This window comes from Crotalus tigris, unplaced genomic scaffold, assembly GCF_016545835.1.
Source record: "Crotalus tigris isolate CLP2741 ecotype Arizona unplaced genomic scaffold, ASM1654583v1 scf7180000017744.3724543626:3957646, whole genome shotgun sequence".
NCBI classification, from domain to species: Eukaryota; Metazoa; Chordata; class Lepidosauria; order Squamata; family Viperidae; genus Crotalus; species Crotalus tigris.
The window spans coordinates 617,378-637,906 of NW_024096611.1; the positions used below are offsets into that span (position 1 = coordinate 617,378).

Here is a 20,529-nt window from a genome sequence, read left to right on the forward strand (position 1 = left end):
TCTTCTGAAACAAATCTGGAAGTTGTACACAAAGGCACTGCAAGGCTGAGAGCTTCATTTGTGTAAATGCAAATCTGCAGCAGCCTTGCTTCATTCTTCTGTCTAATTCCTTTGAAAGCCATCCTTAAGGATAAGGATAAGGGAATGCAGTGATTGACAATGAGCTGATCACTGCCACTTCCCATGGTGAGAAGTTTCTGAGAAGAGGCTCTAAATATGTTCCCCCAGAAGCTGGGTGTTTCCCATATCTCAAGTCAGATCCTATTAGGGTGCTTTGGGTCAACTTGTTCCTGCAGCCCTGATGTTCAATCTTGGGCAGTTCTTTTGTGCAATCATTACAGTTGACCATTCCTTGTACTTACTAATAAACATCAATCGAGCCAAGACTTTTAAGAACAGCAGACAGCTAATAAAAATGTGCACGCTCCGAATAATAATAAATAAGACTTGAGCAATTGACTGGGCTTGATGGCAAGCTGCAGACTTTCAGCCATTTCCAATTAAATAATAATTATTAGAATTGAGAAGACAAAATGTAGACGAGGATTTGCCGATGATGCTGTGTAACTTATTGGCAACTAGACATGGCAAGTGTGCCATAAATCAAACATTAAGTAGGAGATACTACTAATATTCCATGGGGTGCAAAGCTGAGAATATTGGCCCACAGGATGAACAGGAGAGAGTTTCCTATATGGGCAAATCATCAGGAACCTTTCCGGTTCTGGCGAAAAAATATGTAAATCTCTGTTCCTTTTGATTACAGACACCTGATTAGGACATATCCAAAGTTAGGTGGATGCTGTAAAACAGGTAAAGTCCTGTTCACATGTAAGAGATATTTTTGCATTTCATCATGGATGTGCTGGGTTCTGCTATATAGTCATGTTTCTCTGGAACTTTATATTGAAGGTAGTTTGGGAAAGAAAAAGTGAATGGATGCTTTCTACTTTACACTATATTTAAAAAGGAAAAGACATCATATGAGTCATATATGTCAGAACTACTTCATCAGGTGTCAAACTGGCCCTGTATAGTGTCATAAACTTATCCATTCCCTCCTTTCCTTTTTATTTATAATCAAAATTGCATGAATAATTCATGTCCTGATTTCCATTTTTTTCTAATCACCAAAATTAGTAACAAATCAAAGATCTGTTCAAGCTCCAATGGAAAACAGATTTCTGAGGCCCCGACACCATTTTGACTCAGATATTCAAGATTTTTATGTCATTTTTTTCTGTATTTTACAAAAGGCATTTCCCTTGCAATTGTTATACCTTCATCTCCTCCTCCCTTCCCTTTTCCCCCTCCTTCTTACAATCAACAAATTTGGATTATTTCCATATTTTGTATAAACAGGCATTTTTTTAAACTAATGAATATCTGTGAATGATTATTAGCTAGCTAGCTAACTTGACCAGCCATGGAAGATTTCACCTCTCTGCTGATATCTGTTGTAATTTTGTAATGGTGAGCTGCTTTTGTACTTCTGAGATATCATTCTTTGAGCTACTTGGTACCTATGTTGTTGGGGTAGAGACAAAGTCTCACAGCACCTCATCTGAGTGAACGGAGGGCTTCTAAATGCCTGACATATCCCAATCCATCAACATTTCTGAGTCTCTATCCTTGGGCCATGACAAAGAATAACCTTCAGTTTAACTCTAGTAAGACTCAGTAGCTGTGAGTTTAGAATCTGAGTATTTTCCATTTATTAGTTCTGATATATTAGCATTATGCCAGACAGCATGGCTATGCAAACTTTGGGCAGGGGGTCCCCTTGGCTCAGTGGCCAGGAGGACTTGCACAAATACAAAGTGTGTCCGCTCTAAAGTGGGAGGCTATGCTCACGGTCAGCCTTGGTTACATCCCATTTAGAGAACAAAACATGTTCCACTTGGAGCTGCTCTTGACTGAGGACCATATAGAAGCTATAATATATTCAGAATAGAGTGGCACAATTATGGATATACCACAATTTGCCTTTGTAATTCTACTACTGGAGTCCAGTAGGCTTCCTGGTACAATTTAAGGTGCTAGTTATCGTTGTCCTTCATTGCATAAAGCCAGATTGTTTGTGCACTGCCTATCTCTGACTATACTTGCCCTTCCTGCGGGGTGGGATGCTTTGGATCTTTTCCATGAAATACTATTGGCTGGGACTCAGGATTTTTGATAAAAGCTTGTAAGATCCATATATCCTCCTCCCTTTTAGAAGTAATGGAAACTCAGCTCTTTCCTTGGCCTTACTGGCCTAGGCCATACATTGGCCTAGGGCATCAGATGAGGCTGTTGTCATAGTTCCGATAGATGAGGCCAATTAAAACAGAACTCTAAGGCGTGAGTTTTCCTCTAAGAACATGTTTATTGGATACAAAATATCGGCCCGGTCAAAAGTGAAACCAAGACTAAAATCCCCTCCCAAAAGCAACAGTTATACAAAGTTACATTTCCCACCAGACTGGCTACGCAATCAACTACCTTTCTCAATAACACATCCAGGTGGGCTTTCCAAAACTAGAATCATCCTCCCCTGCTGAGGAAATAGAAATGATCTTGGTTCCTATGGGACTGAAAACTGTTTAGTTTATTAGAACACTTCCCATTTCCCCTCCTCCCCCTATCTTGTAGCAACCAGAAATGAGGAAAATGGCTTCAGCTAGGTCCGTTGCAAAGTTGACACCTGTTCTATAAGGAGAGTGGTTGCAGTTTTTCTCAGATACGTTTGTTTTTCATTACTTATTTTGATTAACTTCTATTTTCATGTTTTTAATCCAATATCAGCTCCAAGAGATGCAGTAGCAAGTCAATCACCATAAAAATTAATAAAATAAATATCCAGAGAAAGACTGGAAGATTGGGATCTTGAGTTGCATGTGGTTTTGTTTAACACCTGAACACACCTTCACTCTGTCTAGTCATTGCTTTTTATATTGCAATGTTTTATCATAATTATAATATTTCCCTTCAACAATTTCTTATCCCATCTGCAGGTAAGTCTAAATCACTAAACATGCAGCTGGTTCTGTATGACTTTCCTGGGATCCAGGAGCTGAGGAAATATTTTGGAAGAATCTTGGATGGCTACAAGGCAGCCAGTCTTCTCATTTGAGAAGAGGCCAAAGCTCTGCCTCACCCCCCCCAAAAAAAAGGTGCACATGACCTCTGCCAGTAATTTATTTTAAGGAGGTAAGACTTCTGACTTCCCTCTCAAAGACTGCTTGGAGTCCTGTCACTTGAGTGACCAAAACAGTCCTCAGGTCTGTCCTCCAGATTGGACAGAAAATCAAATCAACCCGAATCTGAGAGAATTTCTGATCAGTAGATTTAAAGTATATCCCAGCTGGCATAGGGTTCAAAGACTGTTCCACAACCTTGGAAGTGGTTGGTTGCTTGAGGGTGGTCCCCTTGTCTTTTTTAAGCCTTAAAAAATTTTTTAACCTTGTTTTTATTCTGCTTTTTAAAGTTTTTATGGTTTTTAAACTATCCAGAGTCATTCAAGTAAAATAGACGATGTAGCAATTTGATAAATAAATAAATATTGTAGAAAAGCTAAGAAGCCTATTCAAAAGAATTCCAGTGTTGTTAAGTATCATAGGCAAACTCTATTTATAATGAAATCAATGTCCAAATTCTTGTGCCTCTTTCTCCTATCCCAGAACGCATAGGTCTAGAAGTGATTCTGTTCTGAGCAGGAGAGGATAACAGTCTAACCCTTCTTTGGATACCTGGTATTCAGCTGCTTGCTTCTGAACATGTGATGCATGTGTGCTTCTGAAGTCACCTGGCTTCCTGGAAACAAACTCCTTGCGTGAAAACAAGATTTTTTTTTTATCTTTCACCATTCCCTGCCTCCCTTATTCTGGATAGTCTCTCATGCTGTAGCGTTTCCTGCCATGTGAAAAAGGTAGCTCTTTGCTTTGAACTTTTGGCTCTAAAAAAACCCTCTAAACCTCTAAAAAAAGGAAGTACCACACTTCTTTTCAAGGGAAGGGTCCTTATATTATTGAAGTAACTGCACCAGGCAATTCAAGTCATATCTGCTATTAAGTCTGCAATTTGGAGGGTGAAGAATTATCAATAAGAACTGCAACTTTGAGACACATTAAATTCTCCAAAAGACCCCAGGCAAATTGTACTGATTTTTTTTTGCATTTGGTAACTCAAAAGATTGTGCCCAGTTCTTTAAATACTACCTAGGCAAATACATTTATTTTTTGGGGGGGATTTGCTGTTTCTTGTTAAAATTGTAGGAAAAGTTAAAATCCTTTTCATCATTCATTTAAAACTAGCCAATGATTACTTGAAATTTAACACTGCATTCGGGTTTGGCATCATGTCAGGAATATTTTGGGGTTGGCTTTTAGAGTAAGAATCACTTTGACTAATTATAAAAAAATGTTCAATGAAACTACTTAATAATCTATAATTTATTTTTCAAAAGGATAGATTGCTCAAATGCATAATAAAGCATCGAATGATTTTGTTAAACTGTTTTTTTTCTTTTTCCTATGTCACTTCCTACTGTTTATCTATTTCTTGCTTAACTGTGATTTCATTTATTCCTTACTTTTCCTTATATAAGCCAAAACCTTGAGAGAACTTCCATAGTTCATTTAGTAACTCTAGAAGTGAATCAGAAAAAGGCAATGATGGTTAGGGAAACCTATCACCTGTAAAGAAAAGGCAGGAACACTCTTCATAATGACACCTGCCCTACACACCTGAGATTTAGAATTTAATTTTTAATTTTAATTTAGAAGTTAATTTTTGGAAAACCTTCAAGACCAGGTTTTTCTCTCAGACATTGGGGCCAGGTTGCTAGGAAACCATGGTTAGATTGGATTATAGTATTAGGCACTTTAATAATGCTGTTTTGTTCTTGTTTTTATGATTATATTGTGTGCCATTCAGAGTTGCATAATTGAGAAGGATAATTATATACAGTACATCCAATTGATGAATGAATAAACCGCATGCCAAAGACATTTATGGTAAGGGAGATGGATGCAGGGCTCATGCACATACAACAGGCATAACTTATATGTAACCCAACCCAAATACTCTTTAAACAAACCAGTTTGCCAGTTTTGATTTATATCTTTTTTGTTTCATAATTGTAGAAATTATGAGAATCAAGATATTTATCTACTGTTCATAACAGTTAGATTTTCTCTTGCTCTTCACATAGTTAAAATAAGGATGCAAAATAAATTAAAAGAAAGAGTAAAATGAGAACGGGCACAAAGTTCTGTATTACTGCTTGCAAATGAACACCATACACAATTAAGTACATTGTAGTAGATGTACTATCTGACCTTTTAGAATGCATACTGGTTACATGGTCATTTCCTCAGATGAATACTGATTAATCACTGCTACTTTATAATAGTTTCCAGAGGATAGTCCCATTAATGTTTTGCAGCAAAAATAATAAATGACCTCGCGACACCTTAAAGAGTTTCACATTTATTATTACAAAAGATTTGCAGATCATAGTCCATTTAATAAGCTACAGGGTGTGTAATCTATGGATTTGATGGACTGAAAATTAATCCATGAAAATGTATAGCCCATATTTGTTAGTTAATATTGGTACTATAAGACTGGTACATCTTTTTGGATCAAAATATGATGGAATATCCAGAGCATTTTTAGAAGGAGGGTAAAATTTACTCCGCAATTATTTTTGTTGGGCATTGTTACAGATTGTGATACAAAGGAGGTTGTATTGATGTTAAATTTGATTATAGCCGCGAGGCTGTTAGTTGGACAATACTGGAAGAAGGAATCTTTGCCTACACTGCAGGAATGGTTTCTTAAAGTGTCCTATTTGGCGGAAATGGCAAAGATTTCGGCTTTTTTAAAAGAACAATCGCAAGAGAAGTTTCTTGCCGTTTGGGACAAATGGATAAAATTTATACAATTTAGACTGGGTATAAAAAAATATCACATAGTTTTTTCATAAGTTTTATTTTTATATATAGAGAATGTTATATATAGATATTTTTTTTATATATATAAATATAATTTTTTTAATTTAATTTTTATCTTTATTTGTTAATTTTTAACTAAGCCTATATTCTGCTCTGGGAAGCTCAGGGGGGGGGGAAGGGAGGGTGTTTGTGAGGGGTGGGGGATGGGGTTTTTTTTTATATATGTAATGTTTAGTTTTTTGTTTTTTTTTTGTATATGTTGTTTTTTGTTTTGTATTGTTTTTGTCTTTTTGTAAAATTTATAAAACCTTCAATAAAGATAATACAATACAAAAAAAAAAAAGACTGGTACATCTTTACAATTTAATATAAGATTAAGAGGTCTCATCCTCCTGTTTTAGGATCTAAAACACAATGCAATTACTATCATGCTATATGTACACATTGTTTTGAAAATATACAAGATTGGGATGATAGTTAGGGAAGTTCTCCGTAGTTTTCTGATGTTCTTTGACTACTTTCTTCCCTTGATAAATAAGGAAAGTGTCTGTGAAAATGGATCAAGTAATTAGTGAGTTTCAGCTACTTATTACCATCCAATTTCATAATAATTGCTAGAGGCACATGATGAATTTCACACTTCAATTTTGCTTGCATGGGGCATATATCAATCTAGAAACCCACTGAGAACACCAAGTCTTCCATTCATATTTTACTTATGCACATAAATAAAGCAATATCTCATAAATGCAATGCTGTTTTAATATAACCTTTATGCATACAAATACTGTGATTTCATAGATTAATAGAGTATTTGTTATAAATTATGAAATACTTCTAATTACATTCCGATCTGTGTGCAGAATAAAACTCAGCATCGTTCTGGACAGAAAATAAACAAAGAATTTTGACATCACCTCCATGAATATAAATGAAGTATTAAAAGTCTTACTTTAGAAACATAATTTGAAGCCTGAGGTGGGGGAGGTACATTGTGTTAGCAACAAAAGAACCAAGTCATAATGTCTCATTTATATGTACACATTTTTAAATAGTAGTTTTATTAAAGATTACAATTTGCAACAATAAAAACTAATACCAACTAAAAAAAGGAAAGAAAAAATAGAAGATGCAGAAAAGAAAAAAATAGGAAAGAAAGAAAAAATAAAAATATAAGAAAGAAATAGAAAATATATAAAATGGCAACTTCCCCTTTTATCACAACTATAGGCACTTTTATTACTAATAGTATCTTATTACTCTTCTCTCAACAAATAATCTTTTTACCTTATCTCTTATCTATACATGAATCAATAAAACCTAATTTCAGTTCTGATGCCAGCAAAAGTCCATTAAGGGTTACCAGATATAACAATGTATTTGTTTTAAGTGTGATCAAATAAGCCAATCTTATTTTCCTTCCTTTTACTTCTAACTATCTTGATTTTAGTTCCTTCAAATAATGGATTAGATTTTGATTTCTTCTTCAAAGCTTTAAGAGGTCTCTTTTGTGAATCTGATATAGGAAAATATATGTCTATATATTCTGTTAAATATTAAGACATCAGCCAGTTTCTTTTGTATATCCATATATACAAAACCCATATTTAGTATGTTATTCTTCTTGTGTCATTTTTTAAAATCTACTTTCAAATCAGTTTCAAACATTTCAGATAAAAGTTGTTCCTCTTCTATAGCATCTTTTAAACACAGCCTATCTGTAGAAGCAGACATTCTTAAAATTATCTTCTGGCTCCATTCAGTATGTGCAATGTTAAAATATTTTGTTTTATTCTGTATTAGTAACTCAGGTCTGAGTGTTCTTCAGCTGTAATCTTTAGTTCCTTCTAAGTCCCTTTAGTGTTCAATTTATAAAGTCTTATTTTTTTAAAAGACTTCAAAATAAAAACCTTTTCCTATAGCAACAGATCTTTATGATGAATTTCAACATCTTATTTTAAATCTATTTGGACCCTTAGTCCAAAAGTAAGTGCTCCAAAAGTGATTAGAGAAGGAACCCAGTGTCTTTTTAAAGGCTCAGGCTTTTTTTTTTTTTTTTTTTTAGCGAGATGGCTATTCTCTCATTTCCCAGAGCTCTAATTCCACTGAAGACCTCTGTTTTGTAATCTCCTCATCAGGAGGGACTGTCTGGAGCACTTATGGGTTATCTCAAGTCCTCTCCTTATCTGGAGAGAAGCTATGAAGAGCCAGGCTACTCACTGCTCTTCATTCCACTGAGTTGTCCTTTGTGCTTTTTACAGAGCTGTCTTCAGTCTACCATTTCTTCCATGGAAGACACACAATATCTGAATAAATTGGTACATGACACATCTAAGGAAAATGAGGGAAGAGATTGCTCTTTCCTGTAATAGCAGCAACTATAAAATGAAACTGTTGCCACAGGGAGTAAAGAATCATGACTGTCTCTGTTACAGAATAGGCAACAAGTTTTCAGCCATAGAATTATTCCTTTAGGTCCTCAGCCCTCTTAGTAATACTATGCTCAATTTTAGGCTGATGCAATTTGCTGCTTAATGCACCTTGCCACCAATTCAGTGTACTTTACTTCACTGAAATGTTAAGCCACACAGCAGAACGGATTGCTTTCTAGACTTTGAGGCTCTTTTTCTTATGGGAGTTACACATTTCCCTTTTTGTTTTATTTTCTCTCTCTGGAATAGAAGATCACTTTAGAAATTCAAACAAATATGAAACTTTAAACAAATTGTCCTAGATGAAGGCAACTTCTGAAACATTCTCAATGCTGATAATGTTCAAATAAAAAACTCTTGCACTTAATGATGACACATATACATTTCTGCGATTTGTAAAATGTGATTTAATTAAATTGTTTGATCTTTGTTGGTGACCTATTTGGTTCATTTGTCCAATCTGGAATGGAATGTGAACACTGTTGCTCTATGAACCAGAGAATTACAAGAACAGTATCAAATTATAAGGAAGACAGCTGAAAAATGTTTCCTTTTTTCCCCTGTCTTTGCATTAGAAAATACGAACTCAAAAAATATTATCTTTACACATTAACCCTGAAAGACACAGTTGATAGTATGCAGAAACAATTTTAAAAGTCAAACATTTCAGAATTATGGGCATAATTCAAAGTAGGATAAAAATGTTGACAAGTCAAATCATTTGAAATATATATCCTATAATTTTAGTGTTGCCTTCCAGCTGCAGTGTTGCAGCTGCCAAAAAAGCCAACACAGTGCTAGGCTGCATTAACAGAGGGATAGAATTAAGATCACGTGAAGTATTAATATCACTTTACAATGCCTTGGTAAGGCCACACTTGGAATACTGCATCCAGTTTTGGTCACCACGATGTAAAAAAGATGTTGAGATTCTAGAAAGAGTACAGAGAAGAGCAACAAAGATGATTAGGGGACTGGAGGCTAAAACATATAAGGAACGGTTGCTGGAAATGGGTATGTCTAGTTTAACAAAGAGAAGGACGAGGGGGGACATGATAGCTGTGTTCCAATATCTCAGGGGCTGCCACAAAGAAGAGGGAGTCAAGCTATTTTCCAAAGCGCCTGAAGGCAGGACAAGAAGCAACGGGTGGAAACTAACCAAAGAGAGAAGCAACCGAGAACTAAGGAAAAACTTCCTGACAATTAACCAGTGGAACAACCTGCCTCCAGAAGCAGTGAATGCTCCAACACTGGAAGTTTTTAAGAAGAAACTAGACAGCCGTTTGTCCAAAATGGTATAGGGTTTCCTGCCTGAGCAGGGGGTTGGACTAGATGACCTCCAAGGTTCCTTTCCAACTTTATCATTATTATTATTACTATCATAAAATGACTCTACAATATAATTGGTTCTGCCAATTGGCCTGGGACCCTGCTGGTGGATGCATCATAAGAGCCATGGTGGCACAGTGATTAGAATGCAGTATTGCAAGCTAACTCTGCCAAATGACCAGTTCAAGGTTGACTCAGCCATCCATCTTTCTGAGGTTGGTAAAATGAGGACCCAGATGGTTGGGGGCAATATGCTGACTCTGTAAACCACTTAAGAGAGGGCTGTAAAGTACTATGAAGCTATATATAAGCTGTATATACTGGAGGTGGCTAATGGACTAAAAGAAAGTTGTACTTTCACCCCATGTGTACCTTACTACCTTCCTCACCATCTTTGCCAGTTTTAAGATTGATTGGTTGATTGTTCAAACTGCAATGTCCCCCTACTTCAGGGTGGGCATTTATTTGATATTCTGGGGAAGCTAAAACCAACAACATATACAGAACCATCAGCCACATGGGTAAGGCAGAGTTTGTTCAAGACAAAATGTCTTGGTAATAAGTCTATTTTAAGAATTAAACCACAGTTCTCATGTGTGAGTTCCATGTCAAAATTGTGTGGTATTGTGCAATTATCCTTAAAAGGTTGCAAAAATGAAATGTGAAGACTGTAAAGTGCCACTCTATTTTATATAAAACTAAGTTTGTGAAAGGGTTTTAGAATTCCTTCTCAGTTCAGGGACCTGAAGTCTGTTATTAGCCAACAGGAATACAACCAGAAAAGATTCACCATTAGCTTCCTTGCCTTTGGCTTTTACCGAGAAGTTATATTGATCTGTACTGTGTTCAGTTTTTATTCTATAAAACCTTTTTGGCTATAATGAGAAGAACATTATGATGTTTTTCTCTTCTCTCTCATTGCAAACATAGTTATGTACTATGAAGATAGAGATTCTTATTGCTGAAAAGAGTCTCACTGAAAATATTTTCCACAGGTTTCTCTGATTAGTAGGAAGCATACCTGCTAACTATGTCTCCCAAGCTGCACAGACTTTCTCCTGCTGTAGTAATAAAATACATATTGCTATGCTCATTTTATAAAATATCTTTGGGAGCTGCAGAAAAGTTATTTTCTAAGAGGGATCACACTAACATAAAATGCAGTTTGGTTTTCTTTTAACAATTCTTTAATGAACTCTGCTGTTGTGATTTGTGAACTGGAATTTATGGTTCAGAATGCTATGAGAATTCAATAAATCACAGATTATGCTTTGATTGTTTATAATTTGATGTGATTTATAAGGCCAGTTTCTGGGAGCTTTCATAAGCAAAACCTGCTCTAATTCAAGCTTTAACTAAAATATATAAAATTGCCAAATTTTATTTAAATAATTGTCTACATTTTTAAACACTGAGTGTTTAATTTCCTGAAGTCTTTATGAGCAATTTTCCTGTATGCTTCTCCACAGTGTTTTAAATGTGATGAAAATGTGCTGTAATCTGCATCTGATTAAACTCAGATTGATACTTTCTGATGAAATGGAAATATTATTCTGCAGTACTTTCTGTTCAATGGAAAGCTTTCCAGTGATTTCCCTTTGCATCCAATTTATTATAAGTCAAGTCTTCTCCTCAATGTGCTTCCTTTACAATCATTAAATGGAGTTTAATAAACTGTCCTGATAATAATTTATGGTCCCAAAGGTAGCTCTTGGAAGGTGTTTGCTTTTGTTTTTTTTTAAAAGACTGTTTTATTTTTACAGTTTGCCTTGATTTGGAGAACAAAAAAATATTTGGTATTTTGACTTGATTTAACAAACAAACAAATAAACAAAAAAGGCTCATATGTGCACAAAAGCACTTGAGATGCACTTCTCGCCCACTCAAAAGAAAGGCTCTGCAAATGGGAGATAAATGGCACAATGTGCTCCTGTTAAGCAAGAGGTTGCTCCTTGGTAACATCTGAGAAACACTACATAGGTTCAAAAGGAAACAAAACCAGGTTCCTATATAATTTTGAGAGTCAGTTTGGTCTGAGTCAAGTGTAGGAAACCTTGGCTCTTTTATGACTCGTGGACTTCAACTCCCAGAATTCCTGAGCCAGCCATGCTATATGGTCTAGGTTAAGGTTAAGGTTAAGGTTAAGGTTAAGGTTAAGGTTAAGGTACCAGACTAAAAACCAGGAATATGTGAGTTCTAGTCCCGTTTTAGGCATGAAAGCCAGCCAGCTGACTCTGGGCCAGTCATTCTCTCTCAGCCTAACCCACCTCACACTTTGTTGTGGTGGTAAAAACAGGAGGAGGAGGAGTATTAGGTATGGTTGCAGCCTTGAGTGATTTATAAAAATAATAAAGGTGCGATAAAAATAATTTTTAAAAAAATCTGCTTAGATTCTATAAACCTTCCCTTCCAGTAAAGCAGATGAAGTGATCAATTCTATTCCATTAAAAAAAAAAGACATTTGATAAATCAGATTAACTACTGAATAAATTCCCCACCCAGCCTTTTCTATATTTGTACTCTCAGTTAAAGCTACAGAAGAGAGAAAGTAATAGTGGTAAAAGGAATTGCTATATATGGTGTACATAATTCAGACAATTGATTTCAGTTGTTAACATGACTATAGAACCTAGAATTTCATTGGACCTTTTCTTCTTTATCTATAAACCCAGGAAAAGGGCTTATAGATAAAGAAAAGCCATTGTCCATATTATTTTAAATTACATCCTGCTTGTTTTACAAATGTCTTCCCAAGAAAAAGTAATCTCAGAAGTTCAGTGCAGTACAGTTCTATATTAACTGTGGGAAAGTGAAAGAAAAGGACTTTTTGTCAAATTCCCCAAATTATACAGGCTAATTTCTTTAGCGATGATAGCAAAATCCTAAATTTTGGAATGGGATTGTCAAACTTAACAGGAATTGTCAATTGGATTTGGAATGGCATTTGCCTTTATTCCTTTTTCCAGGAGTGGATGTCTCTTCAATGAAAGAAAACAAAATAAAATAAAATAAAATAAAATAAATAAATCCGGAGTTTTATAAATTTAGAAAATCTCCTTCCGCTGGAACATAGCATCTAATCTGATAGCTGCCTATGTAACACTTTTGTGATGTGCATTATATTTAATTACTTGATTTCAATGCATGTGCTGCTTTGAAGGCAGACTCTGGAATCTTTGAAGGCAGACTGGTCTAGGGCAACACTGCAACAACAGTTTTAATGACCTATTATCTTGGGTCCTATTGCCGTAGGCCTCAAAGTCTCATTACAAAACTCAAGTCTTTAATGTACTGTAATTATTTACAAGAGTTAAAAAAAAGTGTTTTTCCTTCACTTTTCCTGAAGCCAAGGTCTTGTCTCACTTGAATAATCTGAGATATCAGTTCCCCAGACTCGTTAGGGCACATGATGGTTCTTCAGTCATTCTAATACAGTATGGGATGGGACGGACATGGAGACTAACACTCAGCCTCTCTTGCTTTTACTTCTAGTGTCTCTGTCTTGATGGGGAATGTCTATCATGAATTTGTAATTCTCTTAGCCTTAATGCAGTATGCTACCTTATGCTATCAGTTTACTTTTTTTTTTCAATACAATCCTTGTTAACTGTATTTTCTCATTAACCATAATCTTTATCAACACACTTCTTCTATACTAATCACACACTTTTGTATACAATCTACAATGATTTCATATCTATTCATTCTTGACCCTATCTCTCTCTTTTTTTAATCTTCAAATATAACTAGCCCATTCCCACTGCATTTAAATTACTTTCATATTTCTGGGACCAGACTGAATAATTTGTTCAGATTAGTACAGATTGTTTTACCACAGCTTTTAGTCTCTTCAAAATTTGGAATTTTATGACTTGAAAATAAATAAATTTATTATTAAAATCTTAATTTTGCCTACCATTTTCTACGTATATTTCCAACAAAATCTTGTGACACTTTAGTAAGTCCTAGTTCTTTATAATGTAAATCTGACTAACAATGTGCTTTACTATATGAAAATCTTTACATATCTGCAGATTCAAGCTGTAATTTGATTTAGGAATCTGACATTTTTTTCAACTTTATAAAGCACAGTGTTCCCCACATATTATTTCATCCTACCTTTTTATTTTCCCAATTATTTCAACCATGTGCAAATCTGTTACTGCTTGGAAAGTTGGTCTCAAATGTGAGATGCTATTTTGAAGCATTGAACAACAATTTGTGAAGTGCTGGGCCAAAATAGCAACAGACCTGTGCAGTAGCTGGTATTAAGCAATCATGAGAAAATGGATAATACTTAGTAATTCTGTCAAGATGGTCTCAGCTGACAATTACAAGTAATAGTGATTTATTTTTCCAAGCAGATACATGGTTTCCAGGCAGAAATCCATTAGTAATTCCAGAATATTATTTTCCAAGTTCTTCTGAACTAAGAAAAAAAATGAGTTTTGCTTGACAGCTGGAACTCTGCTCATAGTGAAGTAGCCAGCTATAGACTATGGCCTAAAGATAGCTTGTTACTGCTAACCAACTTCAAGTTCAATCACTTTTTATCTACTTTTGGCAAATGAGAAATGAAAGACAGATGTCATGCTAACTGGGAATTCTAAGAAATCTAGTTAAAACACAGCGAATAGAAACCAAGATCAAAAGTCATGGATTATACAGTTTGCTTTCTTCTGAGCTATTTAAAAGGAGTTCAACTGGAGACTGGAAAAGATGTAAGGGGAAGAAAAGATTAAGCTTTAGCATAGTAATTTTACAATGAGTTTGTTAGCCCTAGAAATATTTTATTTAGACATATAATTAGACTTATCATAGGTTGATTCTGGATACACAGTGCATAAACTTGGAGAATTAAAGTGTAATATATATAAAAATCTTTTAAAACAGATGAGGCATTTTTCTTTTCAAATGTTGTTATACCAAATCTCCCAAGGAAAAGCTGACAGATGAAATATTTAAATAAAGTGACCAAAAATGCTTCATTAAGCTAGAATTTGCACACTCCTAAAACTGCTTCTCGTCATTTTAGTGGCATTCATACAATGGCATCTTTATGGCTTTGCTGCCTCAAACTATCTTTTAAGAGGACTTCAAAGAAGATTAAGTGGAGACTCCACAACTATAATTGGAAGAAAAGTGTTCTAGGGTTTAGTGAGAATCAAAGATAATTTGCCAGACACATGTCAACCTGCATGAATAAGTTAGTGCTGGGTACGTTTCTCAAGATAAATGTGAAGAAATGATACATGAACATACCATCAATTTCATACTGAATATCAAGGCAGCTTTTTTAAAAATAAGATAATTCAAGAACTTGTATTTAACATATGCAGCTTCTTAAAAACTTGATTATGAAATGTTTTTATGTTGCTGTTTTATTGATTTTGCCATGTAGTGTATTGTATAAGATAGGTGGCCAAGTAAGTTACAGTGTGTGTGTGTGTGTGTGTGTGTGTGTGTGAGAGAGAGAGAGAGAGAGAGAGAGAGAGAGAGAGAGAGAGAGAGAATTTGGAATTTTTAACCAATACTGTTACCATGCCAAGTGAACTGTTTCTCTCCTATGAACTATAACATAAACATGGACCAAAATTAGGGTTCTCGTGGATATAAATAATAAATCACAATAAACATAAACATACAGAAAATGATTCTTTACACTGCTTTTTCTAGTTTGTAGTGGCATCTAATAAGACCAACTATTTTTAAAAGAGAAGGTTTTGAGCAAGGTGAAGCATTTCCTTCTGAATCAAGGAGTATTGGCAGAGTATTTGAATAAACAGTAGTAGTTTAGCAGGTTAATAAATGAAAACTTCATTTGTTCCAAAGCAAAGTAGGCTCAAAGATTTCCACACAATGAAAAATGGAGATTTACCATATAGTTGAATAAAAATAGTACAAGACACATTTTGGCCTTTTCTTTTTAACAGAAGATTTACTCAATGTTAACTCCAGAAAATCCTAAATATATTTCTTAGCAACAAGGTGTGAAACAGTACCAGTGCATAATGCTACAGATTCATTTTGAAAGTGCTGTGTTTGCGCTCCCACACCTTCCAAAGCATTTTTTTCTGAATTGAATCAAAGCACTGTACAGTCTGTTAAAGAGATTTTCCAGTTAGGACTGCACTTGGAATGACCCTTGCTATTATATTTCTCACACAAGGGGAAAATCAGTCTTCCTTAATTTATGCCATTGGCAGTCCAAAGGGAATCTTTTTGGAAAGGTGCTATTGCAAGGAAAATAAGGGGTAGACTTTAACCCTTCTTCTATGAATCATAAAGAAAAATCACATTGTTCTAGAAAACAATGTGGCTTAAAAACTTAAGAACTTAAAAACATAAAGACACCAAGAAAACAAAGGTCAAGAAATGCCATTCCAACAAGTCAGTGCAAGAAACAGGTTAGAATAGAATAGAATAGAATAGAATAGAATAGAATAGAATAGAATAGAATAGAATAGAATAGAGCTGGAAGGGACCTTGGAGGTCTTCTAATCCAGCCCCTTGCTCAAGCAGGAGAATCTATACCATTTCAAACAAGTGACAGTCTCCAGAACTCAAGGTTTGACTGTTGATAAGCTTCAAAGTTCATAATTTTCTCAGAATTGTTTAATTTTCTTATATTAAGATTCAGCTGTATGTGTCACTGCATTCTACAACTTGTTTAATTCACTTATTTCTTTTGCTTTACTAACAATTTGTTTTGATCATCTATATTTTTTTATTGTAAGAGGAGAGTCAAGTCAGTCTATTATAACTTAAAAATCAGGGAGAGTCTGTCTCAAAAGTGCTTCTTTAAAAGGCAACTGGACTGTTTTTTCCCAGAGGAAGAAGAAGAAGCCATTTTGCTTCTTCTCCAAGAAGCTTCATCCAAGGGAGAATCTGATTAATTAGTCAGCACCTTTTCTGACTAATACATTTTAATAAAAGGCATACATTTTCATAAAATGCATTAGTCGGAAAAGGTGCTACTGCAACTCCTTTATATAAACTTTCAGTCAATTAGTTCTCTGCAACAGCCTATGAAAAAAGGAACAAAGAATCTCTAAAGGGATGAAAACATGGACATTAATTTTGGATGCTGACTCCTTTATGCTTATCTCTTGCGGATGTTTTAAGGAAACATTTGCAGGAGTTGAGTGAAAGAAACATTTCTATGGGGCTTTAGATACAGAACACGTTTATATAGAATGCATGTAATGCTCAGCATTTAGATTTCAAGATTTTATAATGAGATAATAAAAATGGAATACATGTAGTCCTCACTTAATGACAGCAATTAGGACCAGAATTTGCCATTGCTAAGAGACATGGTTGCAAAGTTTGACATCACATGATTGCACCACTTAATCATGGCACTGCCACCAGTTCTGGTTGCTATTGTTGAGCAAATCCTGCCACACTGTTAAGCGTGACATCACAGGGTCACCATTTGTGACTTCCTGCCAACCTTCTCATTGACTTTGTTGGTTGGAAACCAGGAGTGAATGTTGCAAATGGCAATCACAAGACCGCGGGATGCTGCAACAGAGGAATTGCAAGCTGGCCGCTAAATGTCCAGATAATAATCACATGACCGTGGGAATGCTGCAACGACCATAACTTTGAGGACTGGTCATAAGTACTACTCATTTAATACCATTGTAAGTTTCATTGGATGAATGACCATGTATAAAATAATATAGAGGTGTTTATTTCTTTTAAATTCAAGTTGGCCTTCTCACAAAATTTAGATGTTAGTAACCAACAACAAGGAAGACAGACTCAGTTATAATGGCATTGTTGGAAGTCCTGAAAAACCAGGTTAGGGACCAATCACTATGGAGAAAATCTATCTATCTGGTCACTAAAGGTTAATGGCACATAATCAATAAAAAAAATCAAAACAAAAACACTGCAACAGCTACTCAGAGCCAAAATGTTATACATTCTAGCTGATTTAATATTTACAAATTCCTGCTATGGATTTACCAGAGAAAATGGTATGTTTTAACTATATCTTTTTTTCATCCAGAACATATAATACAGGGGGGTCTGCTGGCCCATTGGCCAGATGCGTCATGCCGAAACCGCGCCTACCCCATTGCCAGCAATGGGAAAAAAAGTCACAATACGTCATGACACATCACATGACGTTGCAAGTTTGACACCCCTAATATAATAGAATACTCAAGGGATATATTTAAACACAGATATTGTCACATTTTAAACAATATCAGTCTTTCTCCAGAAATAGCATAAGCTATTTAATATTTACATAGATGTTTATATCCCACTTCTTCAGTCCAGAGGACTCTTGGATCAACTTTCAAATATGTTTAAACAATCAAATATAAAAACAAATTATGAACAATAAAATCACAATGGAAGAGCAAACCATCATAAAAAAGTCTAACAATTGGAAATGAAAAGACTTTAGCTTTGATGACTATGATCTTATTATTTGAGGAATTTTATTTAACAATTGTGAGAGGTTTCAATTTCATTTATAGCCTAACCTGTAAAGATTTTCCTCAGAGAAAGCATAATATTTTCAGGCATATTTAAATCATTAGACAGCTTTTTTCTGAAGAGCTGCCGGCAAAAGCAAAATAAACATTTGACAACATATAGGCAAATTCTGGCTTAATGGTAATGGTAAATGACTGTACTGTAAGATAAATAAGTAAATGGGCAGTTCTGACACTGTTGAGAAGTACGAAGTAGGGTTAACTGGAAATTGGTGCTGGAACCAATGCTTTCTAATTTTTATATAAATAAATGATCAGGACTTAGTGAAGTGGTTATGTTTGCTGATGATACCAAACTGTTCAATGTGGTAAAATTATAAAAAAGAGATCCAGAGATGTTTAAAAAAAATCTCTCCAGGCTGTAAAAATGGATTTGTAAATGGCAAATGTGGCTCAGTGTAAACAATGTGAAATGATGCATGTTGATACAGATAATTCAAAGTTTATCTGTATATTAATGGGATCCAAAGTGTCAGTCATGGACCCAGAATTATGGTAGAGAGCTCAATGAAAATGTCAACCCAGTATGCAGCTGCTGTAAAACAAGGCAAGTTCCCTGACTGAAATTGTTAGGAAGGGAAATGAAAATAGAACTGCTTATATAATAATGCCCTTATAAATATATATATGGTGAAGCCACCCTTGGAATATGACATATATTTTTGTCATTGTACTGTCACTGTACATACAGTGCTAGAAATGCAAAAAATAGCAATCAAGATGATTAGGGACTAGCATTGATTACAGGACTCCCATTATAAGATGGGCTACAGCAATGATGGATCCTTATATTGGAATGAAGACAGTAAAGAGAGCCATTTATATATATAAATCCAAATTTCTTTTTCTGACAAAGAGTTAAAGAATTAAGTTGGGAGACTAATATGACCATTTCGAGCTCATTTGCTCTCCTCAATTAGCCAACACAGGATAACAGCTACAATGAAAAAGGTCTTAAGATGGACTATCAGATGAAATATACAAGAAGGTCATTTATCAAGTTAGTCAGACATCATAACTAGATCGAAAACTCAAGGAATTTCTACAGAGATGAGACATGAATGGAAAACACCACTACAAATAGACCTCATTTTGCAACTAATTTGGAAACAGAATTGCAGTCATTGAACAAAACAGCCATTAAGTGAGATAAGCATTTCACTCAAGAACTGCAGTCCAAATCATTCTTCCAGTTGCAGTTGTTAAGTGACTACAATAGTTATTAAACAGATAGTGTGAAAGAGTTGCCTGCTAACTCTTTCTCTGTGCACAACGGAACTTTGTTGGGGACTTTGAAGATCCAAGCTTCCTTTTTCCAGCCTCCAGAAGAAATTGCCCTCCCCTCGGTGCATGTAAGGGAAATCCAGTGCTGCATTCGAGAAAACAAGGGTGGATCTGCATGATATGAGCTTTTTTAGCCCACTACAGGAGTCACTCCCACCCCCATGCACAGAGGGGAGGGGAAATCCTTCAGCAGATGGCAGCTTGCAACCTTCCTGCCAGATTCTCCATTGACTTCCTGGGGAAATCAGCAGAGAAGCAAATGATGATCACATGATTGCTGCCTATTCAATGTTTTCAAGGGTTGAAACTGGTAATGATTGTGGATGTGGTTTCTCTGGACCCAATTCAGAGTGACTGGAACAGCAAAAACTCACCAAGCATTCTTCCAATTTTATTTTATTTCTCTAAATGCTTTTTTCCAATAATCTTCCTACTCTTTTCCCGAATTTTTGAAGTCTTACCTAAACTGGACCTCAAGGAGCTTACAATTTGATTGCGCCTATTTCATCTTTTTTGTTTTGGGTAGCAACATTTTTTTTCTATATCTGAGCTGTGTCTATAAATCTTCTGAATTTAAGCTTAGGATCTGACTACTGCCATGTAAGCTCTAGAACTGAGCATGATAAAAAGAAAAATGAAAAATACTTTTTTTATATGACACGTAATTAATCTATGGTAAAAGTTGTAGAAAGGACAAGCAACTGGGATGGTTTTTAAAAGGGACTGAACAGATTCATGGAGTATCAGACTATCAATGGCTAATACTGGTAGTTATTACTTCCTCAATCATATGCAGTATGCTGTAAATACTGGTTGCTGGCAAACGGAATTTGAAGGAGGCTATCAACACCCTGCTGCTCAGGTTTATGAGCTTCCCAAAGCATCCAGTTGGCCACTGTGAGACAGAATGTGAACCAGATGGGCCTAATAGCCTGAAAAAGAGTTCTTTTTATGAAATGATGCATTTAGTGCAGATATAAAAGGAGAAACAAATACTGGGGAATAAAGGATCTTGACTAGCTTTGTTTT

General features: G+C 35.2%; 1 protein-coding gene across 2 annotated transcripts in view; it reads right to left on the reverse strand.

Annotated features, from left to right (window-relative positions):
• GALNT18 (polypeptide N-acetylgalactosaminyltransferase 18) overlaps nucleotides 1-20,529 on the reverse strand; it is a 344,144-nt gene that overhangs the window by 99,677 nt on the left and 223,938 nt on the right. The gene's annotated exons all lie outside the window — the stretch shown is intronic.